This window comes from Phaenicophaeus curvirostris, chromosome 3 (assembly GCF_032191515.1).
Source record: "Phaenicophaeus curvirostris isolate KB17595 chromosome 3, BPBGC_Pcur_1.0, whole genome shotgun sequence".
Classification (NCBI taxonomy): domain Eukaryota; kingdom Metazoa; phylum Chordata; class Aves; order Cuculiformes; family Cuculidae; genus Phaenicophaeus; species Phaenicophaeus curvirostris.
In genome coordinates, this window is record NC_091394.1 from 59299696 (window position 1) to 59314202 (window position 14507).

The following is a 14507-nucleotide window of genomic DNA, read 5'->3' on the forward strand; positions in this document are numbered from 1 at the left end:
TTGGCCTCACTCCAGCTGAGTGGACAATTGCATCAGCAGAGCAATCTTTCCTAATTAAAGAAAAAAATGAGAGTTTGTCAAGCAGCAAGAAAGAGGAAGGCATCACAAATCCAAAGTGTCAATTCCAAAACCACCGGTATACATCTGACTCCACAGAAAGTGGGGAGAGAGGAAAGTAATCTGATGCGGAGCATTCATGGCATCTTGAAAACTATGGCAGAAAGGGTATGAAAGTAAAATGGGGGCTACAATTCCTGCCTGTGCCATGAAGCTTCACACACACAAAACCATAAAGTAGGCATTTACGGAATGAAACTGTAATGGAAGACCTTAGAGCAAAGATACCTCAGGTTGTCAATGAAACAGGACTTTCTTTTTGCAGATGTCTGGCTTCTGGCTTTGTAATTATAAAGTAATTTCTCAATTTTATGCAGGATACATGTCAGACAATAAAAAGAAGTCATGAAGAACGAGGGGAACCTTACAATATCTCTGTCATTTGAGCTTGATGCCAAGGCAGGGAACTAATAGTCGCAAATGGGCTTCTAGGTGGAACATGGGAAGATGTAACTGGTATACTATTGCAGTAAGGCTCCTAAATAAAGAATAAAGTGGGTGTTGATCACTATGGAGGCCTATGATTGACTTTAGATCCAAATATTCATTAGAAACATATTTAGCATTTCTGGTATTTGGGGATCTTTTCCTACAGTAAATGCTTGCAGTTTCAGGAGCATTCTTCTGTGCTCTAGAAAAGGAAAAGAAGCTTTGGGATGGAGATTCCTTGCTTTAATACATCTCTTCCAGGAAAGTAAATAAGCTGAACTCCAGTTTCTCTGGAAGAATATGGCATAGCTCCTGGCACAAAGGTTCTCATGATTCTTCTCAGAAGAATATGGATGATGAATGTTTTTCCCTTCCTCTTCTAGCAGGCAGTCCTTATTACTCCAATTTTTTCTGAAATGTGAGGAAAAGGGCAACATGCAGCTGTCAGCAGCAGGCCAACTGTAAGAACGATTCAGTCTGGTTCACTTACGAGGGGGAATGAAATGGACTCCCTGAAGTCCCCAGAAGTAGCCAGGGAGCCAGTGAGGTAGGCTCAGCTGTGAGGGTACAAGTCTGGACACAAGCAGTGGTGATGCCAATGGCACAGTCCCCAGTGCTCTTCCTGTACCAGGTGATGATACCAAGCAGGATACATGGCAGGAAAACTTGTTTGCTGAGCTTTGTGTTGCCACATATGACCAATTTTCACACTGAAAGGGAGCAGTGAAATCAGTTCTATAGTGCAGCCTGCTGAAGAAATACACATTATCCAGGGAAATAATCTTGAGAGAGGTGTGAATATGGGCTAAATGTACTCATTACAGCAGTGGAAAGAGAGTCAGTTAATGGGAGAAAAAAGGTTAACTTAATATCTCTGAGACTTACAGGTCAGTAACTAAGATGCCCATAGGTTTTTACTGAATGCTACAGTGACAAATCACTCTTAAACTTCTATGGGGAAGAGATCCAAGAGATCCTCCTTCTTGCATCTGAGATGGAAGACCTCAATCCTGACCAGGTGCTCTGACCTATCACCAGACCCTGTCCTGTACTCTCTCTGGGAGAAGAATCCAGTTTAAACCAGGTACATATGTCAAAGAAGGCTTGAGGGCTGGAGTACAGTCCGTCTGCTGGCTCACTTTCAGATGCTGTGCTCTAACTCCTTTCTTTCTTCTAAGATTAATTTCTCACTTCTTGGGCTCTCAAAGCTCACTGCAATTTGTTGTGAGCCAGGAAGAAGCAACAAAGTAATTAATGCCTTACCCAGATCAACATTTGGGCTTTTCACATTAGCCTTCACCAGACAGCAAATTATAAACCAGAAGTTTCAAAGAAAGCTTTTGCTGCCTATTAGCAGGCCCCTAAGCAGCATGCCTGAATCAGAGGACAGTGTCCTGCCATGTTAACATCTGTGCGAAAAACAATCCCTCCCACTCACTCCAGTGGGGACAGTTTTCCACATGGATTTCCTTTGTGCTGCAGCACTGATTTTGTTATGTTTATCTGAGAGCACATTACCGTCCCTACAGAGGCAGCAGGACTATTATTAGCTTTCTGTGTCAATACACTTGTAATTCTAAAAGAATAAGAATATTAATCTGGTGGCGTCAGTAAATCTGATGGCGTTAGTAGGACCTAGTTTCCAAATTAAGCTTCTTTGTAGTGGAGACTGCTTGAAATAACCTTAGCAGTTTTTATCTTTACTATTCATTCCTCTTGTCCTATGTGCACATGTAGTCTTTTCTTTTTGGCAAAAGGTAAAATAGCTCCATGCTTGCACTTCACAGCCTTCAAGGCTGTTAGCATCCCAGATGATTTTCCATCGCTCTGAAGCGTGCAGGCATGTTCAAAAGTAAAAGCAACAAGCTTGCACATATCTAGGACCTAATACTGTTAGATCCCCTTTGTAAATTGCCCCAGTGACAGGAATGTTCAGGTTACCATCACCAACTCAAAAGATTTCTTTAAAAGAACTTCTGTATGGGGAGAACTTGGTCTGGGTCACGCTCACCTCCATGGATATCTGGTCTAGAAAATATTTACCCAAAGGTCTGACTATAAGAAACATCAAGAAAAGCTGGGAAACTCTGGCAAATATTTAAGGATTCTTTCCATAAAGTACAAGGCCGTTTAGTCCCCAGATGTAGGAAATCAGGCAGGGAAAGAAAGAGACCAGCATGACTGAGTCTAGACCTGCTGGTCAAACTGAAAAGCAAGGCTAAACTGGACAGGCAGTGCAAGCAAGGACAAGGAACCTGGGAAGAGTATAGGGACGCTGCCCGGTTGTGTTAGGATAGGGTCAGGAATGCCAAGGCACAGGTGGAGCTGAACTTTGCAAGGGAAGTAAAGACTAACAAGAAAGGCTTCTATAGGTATGTCAAGCAGAAAAGGAAGGTCAAAGAGAATGTATCACCACTGGAGCTTGGGAATAGTGACCTCGTATCAATAGACGAGGAGAAGACTGAGGTACTCAACAACTATTTTTGCCTCAGTCTTCTCTGACAACTGCTCTCCTCACCCTTCCTGGGTCAATGGACAATAAAATGGGGACCAGAGGGGTAAACCCCCTCTCACCATAGGGGAGGATCAGGTTCATGACCACCTGAGGAACCTGAACATATATAAGTCTATGGGACCTGATGAGATGCATCCCAGAATCCTGAGGGAAGTGGCTGATATTTGAAAAGTCATGGCAGTCAGGAGAAGTCCCTGGTGACTGCAAGAAGGGTAACATTGTCCCCATTTTCAAAAAGGGTAGAAAAGATGACCCTGGGAACTACCGACCTGTCAGCCTCACCTCTGTGCCTGGGAAGATCATGGAACAGATCCTCCTAGAAGCTATGTTAAAGCACACAGAGGACAGGGAGGTGATTAGTGGCAGCCAGCATGGCTTCACCAAGAGCAACTTCTGTTCTTTATTTTAAGCCATAATCCTGACATCCTAGGAGATGATTAGGGAAGTTCTTCTGAAGCCAGGCACCACACTACAGTCTGAAGGAAAAAACACCCTGTGAGCATCCTGTTTTCAGGTAGTTTGTCCTCATTCATAACAAATTCTAAAGAAAGATAAATACTGCTAAACTTATGGTTTGTAATACAGAAAAGCATAATTTTTTATTTTCCTTCTCTAAATAAAAAAAAGTTTGGTGCAAGAAAAAGTTTCCATATTTCAGCTTTTACAGACAAGGCTTTAACTCCATCAGAAAGCAGAAGCTGTTGCTTGCACTGACATGGATTTACAATGATACTCTAGTTCCCCTCTGTGGCAGAATTTGATAGCTCACTAGTCATGCGACATAGCAAGAAATGGAGGAAGTTTGTACCTCTGCTCGTTAAAGAACTTTAATGTGAACAAAAAAAAAGGAATTATTTTCAAGAACATTTTAATGGTATTTAAATTGCATTACAGCCATTCATTTTTATTCCTGTCTTCCACCTGTTCAAAACTAATTTCAGTCACCATATCACAGAATCACAGAATCACTAGGTTGGAAAAGACAGAGAGTTACAGTGCATCATATGGACAACTAACTCTTCTCTGTAGGGAGAATCCCAACAACCCACAACCAGAAAAGAGAATAAAACCTGATGACTAAACATACTTTAATTAAACATGGCTTCAAATATACACATTGGCAATCACTGGCCATCTATGTTGTTGTTGCTAGGAGGCAGTGTTAAACTGTAGGTAATTCAACAATGCATTTGTATAACCTGTCTTTATTTCTTTTAAATATAAAAGATGCTATTGTAATTTCATTGCTCTTTTCTGACTCTGAATTTTAAAACTACCTGCAATTCTTTTTAGGGAGCACATTCTCTGTATTTAATTAAATCAAATATCTCTCATTAATCTGAAAGTATTTTGTGTCTCCAGAAGATGCATATGACCATAGCCTTAAAGTTAATTTTCACTGTATCTCATGAAGCATGTTAGTATTCTTAATAATTTAAGTGAATACATAATTAAAAATGGAACTGTATCAGTTTTAAAAATGAGGAACAGTGAATCTCTGAAATTTTATTGCCTTCATTACAGTGACTTATAGAAGGTTTTGTCACTCTTTCTTAATATTTTACTTTGTTACATTATCTGTTTCAGTTTTTTTTTTTTTTGTCTTAATGCACTAAACACAGTATTTATAAAATAAGATGGGTAGTGTCAGCTGTTGTTGCTCACAAATTTCCTTTCTTGCTTAAGTCCCAGTATGGACACAGATCTGAGGTAGATGGAGAAAAATGTGGTACAGTTCACAATCCTGAACTGGTGGAACAATATATTGAAAATTCAGCATGGGCCAGTCAGAGATTTACATTGCCATTGTCACAGGTAAGGAGGAGGAGAAGAGGCATGGTTTTTAATGTTACATAGTGAAAAATGAGATTGAGAAAATACAGTGGTCATCTTTCTGTATTTTGATCGGAAATGAACAAGTCTGGGACATTATAAATACTGTGTTTTAATGATCTCCTAACAGAAAGTTGGCCATTTCAGGAGATTCCTGGCTATCTGTCTTATTGCAAAGTTCCTTTTTGGATGGACCTGTAGATAAAGAATTGCTTGGGAGGGTACAATGCACACAGACAGTGTAGGGAAGGTTTTAAAACTAGCACGTAAAATTGATTATCATAAGATGGAGGAACAAGGATTTGAATACATCAGCCACAGTAAAATGGAGAAAAAAAAATCTGATAAAATGTGTCAGAGTTTGGAGAGGTGATCATGAAACTGGTAGTGGTTGTACTTGCCCAAAGTCATAGACAAAGCAGAGGCAGGAAGCTGAATCTCTAGAATTGCAACTCATTGCACTGACTTCTCTTTGAAAGACAGATCTAAACATTTTATCAGTACCCACGATCTCGTTAATCTTACAGGTGAAGCTGAAAGAGTGATGGTAAATGCTCCTTTCTCTGATCCTTTGGACACTGATGCTGCCAGATCATGGCCCAAAACTTGAAAAAAACAGAATAATATCTTGAAGCAGCAGCCAGCCAGTCAGGGATTTTTCAAGAGTAGCACTTTTTGAGGGTTGCAGAAGCCTCCTCACACAAGCATTTTCCATAAGTCTTTTTATGAGACTAGTCACGAAGCTGTAAAGAACATTTTTAAAGACCATGATCCATGGTCCTCTCTTCATTGTTTGTACACTGCAGTCTTTTGTCAGGCACTATGAAGGTGAAACATTTTCAAAAACTGACATAAACTGGGTGCCAAATGAGCTATAAATTGTTTCTTCACTTCATTGGACAGAGAAAAATAATATGATTGTACGATTGCATTTCAAGAGCTACAAGCTCAAAGCAAAAGTAGATCAGAGTCAAGACGGCAGTTTTGCGGCAAGAGAGAGCAATTCAGCTGCTACCTCCTGCATTCTCCTTCCAAGTGACTGACAGTCCCCAGCCTGAAACATTTCCCTATTTTTTGTCAGATGAGTTATTGCATTGCCTTAAAGAGCTTAAACAGCTCTGCAGAGGAGCAGAGGAGTGCTCAAGGCAGCAAGAAGTCAGTGAAGGGTGGCAGCAGCAGACATGGCCCCAGATGGGTTTGGTCTGCTGTGGCAATAACAGCTGAATCCATAGCAGAGCAGCACCTGGTGCCTTGATTAGTTGAAGAGATAGAAGTAAAGAGGTGCAATGAACAAAAAGAAAAAGAGAGGTCTGAAGCCATCCTTTCCTCTAAGTGGCTAGGATTTGTCCTGAAGCCTTTAGGGGCATTTCTGGGGGCATTTCTGAGGACATTTTCCTGAAGCTTTTCTCTGTTACATCTGATGATGGAAACTTGGAAAGAACAAACAAGGAAACACCCCAGTGAAATCTAGCCTCACAGTTGCTCAAACACAGTGACAAACCACATTTTCCTTCTTAGGGCTGTGCCTGAACAACTGGAGCTATTCTGCATATACTCTGCATAGCACAAAAAAGTCTAATAGATTCCATTCTTTTACGCTAAGAAACAGCTGAATTTGGAAATAATCCCAGCTTTGCCTATTGTCCTTTCTTGCTAATTTGTTTGCCATGCTTGTCTTAGCTTACTTACACTTAGTGGAAGTAACTCGATTATACAGGGACGAAATGTAAAAAGCCTATTTCTGTAGAAGGCTAAATTTCACATATACTGCTCCTGCTCATGGTTTTCTTAAGTACTAAAGCACAGTTTAAATAACTGACGAGAAATCTGTATTAAAAAAAACCAAACCAACAAGCAAGGTAAATCACAATCCAGTGAAAAATCACCAAAAGTTCCTGGAATTTGTGTCTCCTGTGGAACTTTAATTCAGACCTCCTTTTAGCTCGTATTAAGCCACAGGTATCTACTTGCACCATCATCCCCTGGTGATCTGAGCCATGATTCTCAGAAATACTGAAAGCTCATGGTTTTAAGGAAAAGAGTGTATTGCAATACTGAGGGATCTAAAAGCCCTGCCAGAGGACTTTCCCCACAGTTTGCTGGAACTTTTTAAGCTTAATCTCATGTGCTCAAGAAATATTCACAGGAAAGGATTTCCTAGGTTGCTTAAGTATGCTTGTCACCACCTGTAGATGTGGTTGGTTGTGGCTTTCAAGCCAGACCTTGAAAACCTCCAAATCTGGAGACTCCACAGACTCTCCAGGCACATACTGCCCTCAAAGTGAAGATGTTTCAGTGAATACCCTTTGTTATACCCTCTATAACACAACACTGACTCCTTTGTAGCTGTGCTTCAAGCCGCTATTAAATTGCTCTCAACCTTCTCTTCTCTGTGCTAAATGAGCCCACCCTCCCCGAGATTTCCTGGTACATCAAGTGCTCCTGGACTCTGACATTTTCAGCGGTCTTCTGCTGGAAACTTCAGTCTCTCTGCAGCTATCTTGCAGGAAAGTGGGGGGCAATTGTGGGCATAGTGTTTAGGTATGGTCTCATTGTCACTAAGGACAGTAATAATTTCCCTTGGTCTACTGGCCAAGATATACCTGGCATGTGTTTTGTCTTTTTTTGCAATGAGAGAGTGTCATTGGCTCTTCTTATGGTGTCCACTACAAGCCTCCTCTGCTATGAAAAAGGTCACTCATTTACCTCACAAGAAAAAAAGAAAAGTATTGGAATATCACTTTTTTTTTTTTTACAATCCTCTCAAGCACTTATTGAGTGACTGCGTGGTACCTTAGCACTCTCAAACATAGTGGACTGCTACAGTAAAACTGTAGGTAAAGCTGAACCCCATTGCTGGGAACAGCAAGGACCTTCGTAAGATCAACAGAGATAAAAACTCATGCTCACTATTAAAGTTGTCATTATACTGTGCTCTAAAAGGAATTTTCTAAATCAAAATGCAGGCAGGGTAGAACCAATTGCTCTCTGAGCACATAAGCCAAGTCAGTCCCAGACTCCAAGCATATAGCTGCAAAAAGGAAGAGATGCTAACTCCCTGCAATTTACTCCTTTCAGTGCAAAGCGGAGGACACACTGTACATCTAGATAAGTGCACTCTTGCCTCCACTTCTACTCTCTACAGCACAGAAAGAAAGAGCTGAGGCTGTTCAAGTTAAACTAACATCAGCCTAATCCTTTCTAAGTTAATCTCCTTCCAGCACTGCATTCTTACTAGGATGCAGACATTTATCATGAACTTTGAAGAAAAGAGAGGAAGTGGCAATTTGGAAAGGTTTTGATTTTTAGATCAGATATAAATCATTTAATGCCTCACAACACGAGAGAAATTGAAAACAGATTTTGCCTTCAAATCTGCTTTCACCATTGTAGAAATTGTTTCACAGATTTGTTCCCTTTCTTTTTTATGTACAAAATATTTGGAGTCCCCAGGAGCTGCTAGAGAAAATAGAAAAACAGCATTGTCTCTGAAGTTTCAGATGTCTAACAGCTTTGTTGATAAAAATGCTCAGAAATACACCTCTGAGAAAAAAAACTGGAACATCATGATTTAGTTTTTCTTTAAATTCTCATCTTGAATCTTTTGCTGATATACTTCTGTGGGAATCCACCACAGAAGGGTTTTCAAAGCATTCAAGTATTTGCCGTTCTCACTAAAGACTCACAATCACTTCCACTGTAGCAATCTGTTCCCATTATACAAAAACTTTCCAGAGTTTTAAAGACAAACAAATCCTGAGACAAAACTACTTACCTGCACAAACAGCAAGGGTTTCTACTAAGGGATGTGCTGCTCACACAGGATGACTTGACTTTCTACCTAATGCAGTATAGTTATGCCCCTAGCCTAGTGCTCAATTTTGCTTTTTTTTTTTTTGGGGGGGCGGGGGTTGGGCAGGGGGAGGAATGGCTCTACTGAAGTAGTGGGCAGTGGATGTAACCCATCCTCTCAAGTGCCTCAGATCTGAGATGCTCTATCCACTCTGTAACCAAGGGCACACTTAGGTGAAGCTCAAGCATCTCTGTCCTTATTATCTGGGCAGAAGATTCCCAGCAGTTAGATGTTGAATCTCTGAATTTTAAATAATTGTCAGGGCAGCCATTTTAAAGGATTACTACAGTGAATTACTTAAAACAAGAAGAATATAAATCACACTGATCTCAGGTGGTCCTTCTTCATTTTTAATCCACGCTTTTTGAAGGCAGAAGTTTTAAAAAGGTAGAGAATATGATATTTGTATACACTTCAGGTCTTTATCTTTGAAAAGGTAAAAACATAAATAAATAAATCTCAATGGCTGAAAAGGGAAAACATGGAAATAGTTTGTTATTGTCAAGAATTGTAATATTTAATATACTGACATAAAAAATGTTTCCTTTAAGAGAAACGCATTTCTAGAGATGCTGCAAAGACTCAGTATTTTATTTTGTATTATTTGTCCCATCTTTTTCCATAGGATCTCTCATAAATGAGGACAGGAAAGACAGTGATGAGTAGGTCCTCCAACACTGAAACCATCTTTCAAAGATTAATTGTTCATTATCGTTTCAAGAAAACTCACTGTGCTTTCTCTATTATATATTTACAATATGATACTGAAATATTGATGTACACAAGAATGAACTTTGTATTTTTAATTAATTTCTGTGTTAATGGATGCTAGTTGAAGTGAAAAATTGCAAACCAACCCAAAACCTAAGTAGCTCAGCTATGCTATATTTCTGCTTTGGCTTAAAAGCGAGTTTTACAAAATCTTAGAGATAGAAATTTTCTTCTTGATTGTCAATATGTCATCAACATGATTTTTCATTTCATCTTGATGAGATATTTGCAGTCTAAATATTTGATCTGAATCTACATAAAGTAATCTCAATTTCCTTTCCCTCCATCCCTCTCCTCATCCTCCTAGTGTCCAGGACACGTGACTCAAGCCACAGAAATTCAAATCAGATTCTCACAAGTGATCAGGAATTATTCACGCACTTATCCCCTCTTGGCTGCAAGTTTAATAAGAAGGCTAAGTCTCAAATGTGGAGTCTCAAAAACGGGTAGTAACTGTTCTCATTTTATTTTTCAAATGACACATCAGATGTGGCCTGAGGGAAATTGTTCCTCTCTTCCCAACAGAAATCATGCCAAACAGTTGGCAGCAACAGGCATCGTCCTAACAGGCTCACTGAGGAGATTATTTCCACAGGACTTTGTTTGCCTTAATGCAATTTCTGCAGGTGAAAGTATTAGATGTGGAAACAGAAATCCAAAGGGTGTTAATCAGTAAGGACTTTTCTCCAGTGATCTAAATTAGTGCGTAGAATGACAAACCACAATCTCAGCCCAGCTCCACAGTCAGAAGACAGACGCACAGCACAAGTCAGCCCCGATTCAGTTAGTCAGCGTGACAGAAAGTGCCTGTGGTGAAGTGATTGCTTATGTCAGTAATTCTAAGCATTTCAATCTATACCAACAAAGGCTGTCCAAAGAAACAGAAAATGCTTTCTTATCTTTTTTTTTTAAAATAACACTAGCTTTCTTTTTTAAATTTGCTTTCATCTCCCAAAGTAGCCAAGGAACTCAGTTTTTATATTAAGTATTTTACTTAAATAGACAGCTACCTATAATTAATAGAAGGAATTACATGTACAAATAACAACTCCAAAACTATCATCATACTTGGACACAATTGTAAATCTATAGAAGTCCCAGTCTATTTTCCTCACTACCAACTCTTGTTTAAGAAAGGCCAAAACAGAATCATATTCTTCACTAGCTGGAAGGAAGTTCAAATGATATCAAAACATATTGCAGTTTATATTAGCTAGAGAATCAAGTCTTGGCATTTTAATGGTAGTAAGATGAGGTGTTTCAACTGCTTAAGCAACAAAATAGGCCTTTATTTATTGTTCAAGCAAACTGATAAAAATTTGTCTGGCAGGGGAGCATCTAGATTTTAAGAAAGAAATAAAAAAGTGGGGGGGTGTTTACAGAGGGTCATTGAGTCATGCTGATGGTGGGTAGGAATAAAGATGATATTTCCATGAGACTCAAATGTAGAACTTCCTGAGCTGATGCATATGGAGCATCTTCTAACACGAGCAACTAACACAAAGCGCAACTAGAGTCATTATGTACTTAAAATCACACAAAGCTTGGATGCAAGATTGTCACAACTGACATTATTCTCATGACTTACAGAAGCAAAACTTCAAGGAAATGAGCATACGTATAGACATCTCCATGGGAAGTTCACACCATGACTTTCAGGCTCTAGTTACAGATGTCTGTAAATGCATGGGTTAAATTTTAATGAGCCCAAAGAGAGCTACTTATCAGAAAGTATATTTCTGGTAGCTTAAACCCACTGTACAGAAGACTGCACTTTTACTGCAATATTAAAACAAATAAAAAATACGAGAGAAATCATGCGTTAGCAAAAACAAGCCATTAAATTGAATGCTACCAATTTAGTGCAGCCCTCTGGATTAGACCCTAGAACTCTGTAAGAGAACATCTTAACTGAAAACACACACCACAACTGAACAAGACTTTCCTCAGTAAAAAATGAAACAGACATGTAAATCCATAGATGCCTAAAAATCTTTCCTGGCTCTTCAGGGCATTCATGAAAAGACAGAGAGCCCTCTACTGGCCTCTGCTTTCCACCTCCCCGAGGTTTTTCAGCATCAGAGATCCTGTTTCTATCAGACTTCAAATTACAAAGAATGAAGGAAAGCTTTGGAAGGTTTTATCAGAGGAATCACACCTGCTGAAAGTGTCAGTGCTAACAGTTATTCTGGCACATGTAATTTAGTGGCCTAAATCTATTAAGATGGAGTGCAATTGCGGTTCCAAAAGCCATTGTCACACCTGCATAAAAACATTCCTGTAAAAGAAGATTAGGATCTTATCAAACAGCCAGCAGATCTGTGTTAATTCAGTCCTATAAGAAATATTATATACAAGAGATAGGTTTCTTTTGCTACAATAATTGAAAATCTTTGTTGTTGATGCAACTATCCCCAAGAGATTGAGGTACTAAGATTTCAGAAAATTACAGGAAGCAGATTAAAACACTTGCTTTTCCCCTTGTACAGAATTCATATGTGTTTGACCCCCTTTATATCTTTTAGTTAAACACTATACCTGTGCAGAAATAGAGTGTGTGCTGTGTTATTTGCTCTCTGCAAATACAAAGACATCAGACCCACCCAGCCTGGGTGGAGTTCAGATAAGGAGAGCAAAGTTGATCCATTCTTAACTGCACGATAAGAATATCCCTTTGGAAGAAAGGAAAACTTTGAAAAAGCCAGGCCTAGGGCCAGTTCTGTGACTCAGCACAGCTGAGCCCTGGTCAGAGGTGAGGCTGGAGGCTGCTATCAGGATCAACATTGGTGGCAACGGGCACCTTCTCCATGTTCAAATAGGAGCCAAGTTTTTGGTGTGATCAGTGCAACAAGACAGTTCTCAGAGTCTGGAAGAAGCAGCAACCCAGCTCTTGTGCCTTGCTGTAGTGATAGCTTAAGTGGGACAATGCACGCTTGAGTGTCTCATGTAAATGTCTGACAGTCTGACATTAGCCTACAACTCAATCCTCCAGGCTTTCCCAGGGATGCAATCATTTTTAACAAGCCATCTATCAACTATTAACATATTTACTCAGCTTTGGCAATTTCCTTTGCTGTCCAAATGCAACATATTTAAGCTTTTACTTTTCATGTGCCTTAACAGAAACATAGAATGGTTTGTTTTGGAAGGGACCTTAAAGAACATCTAGTTCCAAACCCCCTACCATGTGCAGGGACACCTTCCACTAGATCAGGTTGCTCATAACCTCATCCAACTTGGTTTTGCACACCTCCAGGGATGGGGCATCCATGATGCCTCTGGACAACTTGTTCCAATGTCTCGCTACCCTCACAGTAAAAAATTTCTTCCTAGTATCTAATCTATCCCTCATCCTAAAACTACACGCTCTGATAAAAAGCTCCTTCTCAGCTTTCCTATAGGCCTCCTTTAAGTACTGGAAGGTCACTGTAAGGTCTTCTCTGACCCTTCCCTTCTCTAGGCTGAACAACTCCAACTCTCTCAGCCTCTCCTCGTACGGAAGTTATTTCAGTCCTCTGATCATCACTGTGGCCCTCCTCTGGACTCACTTTAAGATATCCATGTCCTTCCTGTGCTGAGGACTCTAGAAATGAACACAGTACTCCAGATGAGGTTTTATGAGAGCAGAACAGAGGGGCAGAATCATGTCCCTTGCACTGCTGGCTACACTCCCCTTGTTGCAGCCCAGGATACAGTTGGCTTTCTGTGCTGCAAGTGCACATTGCTGGCTCATGTTGAGCTTCTTCTCCTCCAGCACCCCTTCTCTTCAGGGCTGCTCTCAATCCATTATCCAACTAACTTATAACTGTGCTTGGGATTACCCTGACCTAGGTGCAGGCTCTTGCACTTGGCCTTGTTCAACTTCATGAGTTTAGCCCAAGTCCACATAACCCACAGTAAAAGGCAGTTCAATGTTTTTCTAATAATGTACCTGAAAAGACAGCATTTTCAGTGCAGCAAAGTTCCAAAAACTGGCTGTATGACTCAGCTAGTTCAGCAATTAATCACATGAGACAACACCTGGACACACGCTATGCTTTCCTCAGACAAGCCTGCCACTTGGGTAGTCCACGTTTCTTCAGTGTCATCAAAGGCAGGTGGGTCACTGAGAAATGCTAATATCAATCTCCCTACACACATGCACTTTGCAAGATGAGAAGAATCCCTGCTGCTCTGTTTCAGACTTTGAAAGTGCTTGGTAGTACCTAGAATCACTGTTAGTTCCAAAACACAGTTTTAAGCATGTTAAAATATATCTATTATGTGTACTGACCAGACTGAGATGGCACACAAGCTGCTTGGTGATTTCAGTTTGTACCTGGGGAAAGATGAAAATCAGTGAAGCACATCAAGGCCAGCACTGTGAGGACGATGCATGACTTCGTTGTACCAGCCCTGCACATACTGGTAGAGGTGACAACTACCATATTTGAAGTTGCACCCAAGAACCAAGTCTCAAATGTCATATTGATGTGGGATACTAAAGCATCTTTCTTTGTATTACATGTTTTCACTTATGAAGAGTGGCACATTATTAGAAAAAGTGCTAGTAATGGTAGAGTTTGGCAGGATACCAGAAAATCATGGAAATGAGACTCAAGCAGAATCACAGAATCACCAGGTTGGAAAAGACCCACTGGATCATCGAGTCCAACCATTTCTATCAGTCACTAAACCATGCCCCTCAGCACTTTGTCCACTCATCCCTTAAACACCTCTGCGGAAGGTGACTCAACCACCTCCCTGGGCAGCCTGTTCCAGTGAAATGAAGTAGCACAATCAGGAAGAGTCTTGGAGATGTTGGAAAGAAAGCCTTCTTCACATCCAAGGAATTCTACTTATATGGGGGATTTCTAAGCACTGGTTTTCCATCAAACGAGTCCACCAATTTTGAGAATGAGACACACATAGAAAAACAAAAACAGTGGAGATCTTGAATTACATTTATCATGAACTTGGCAGGGCCTGTCAATAATGGTAATTCCTCAG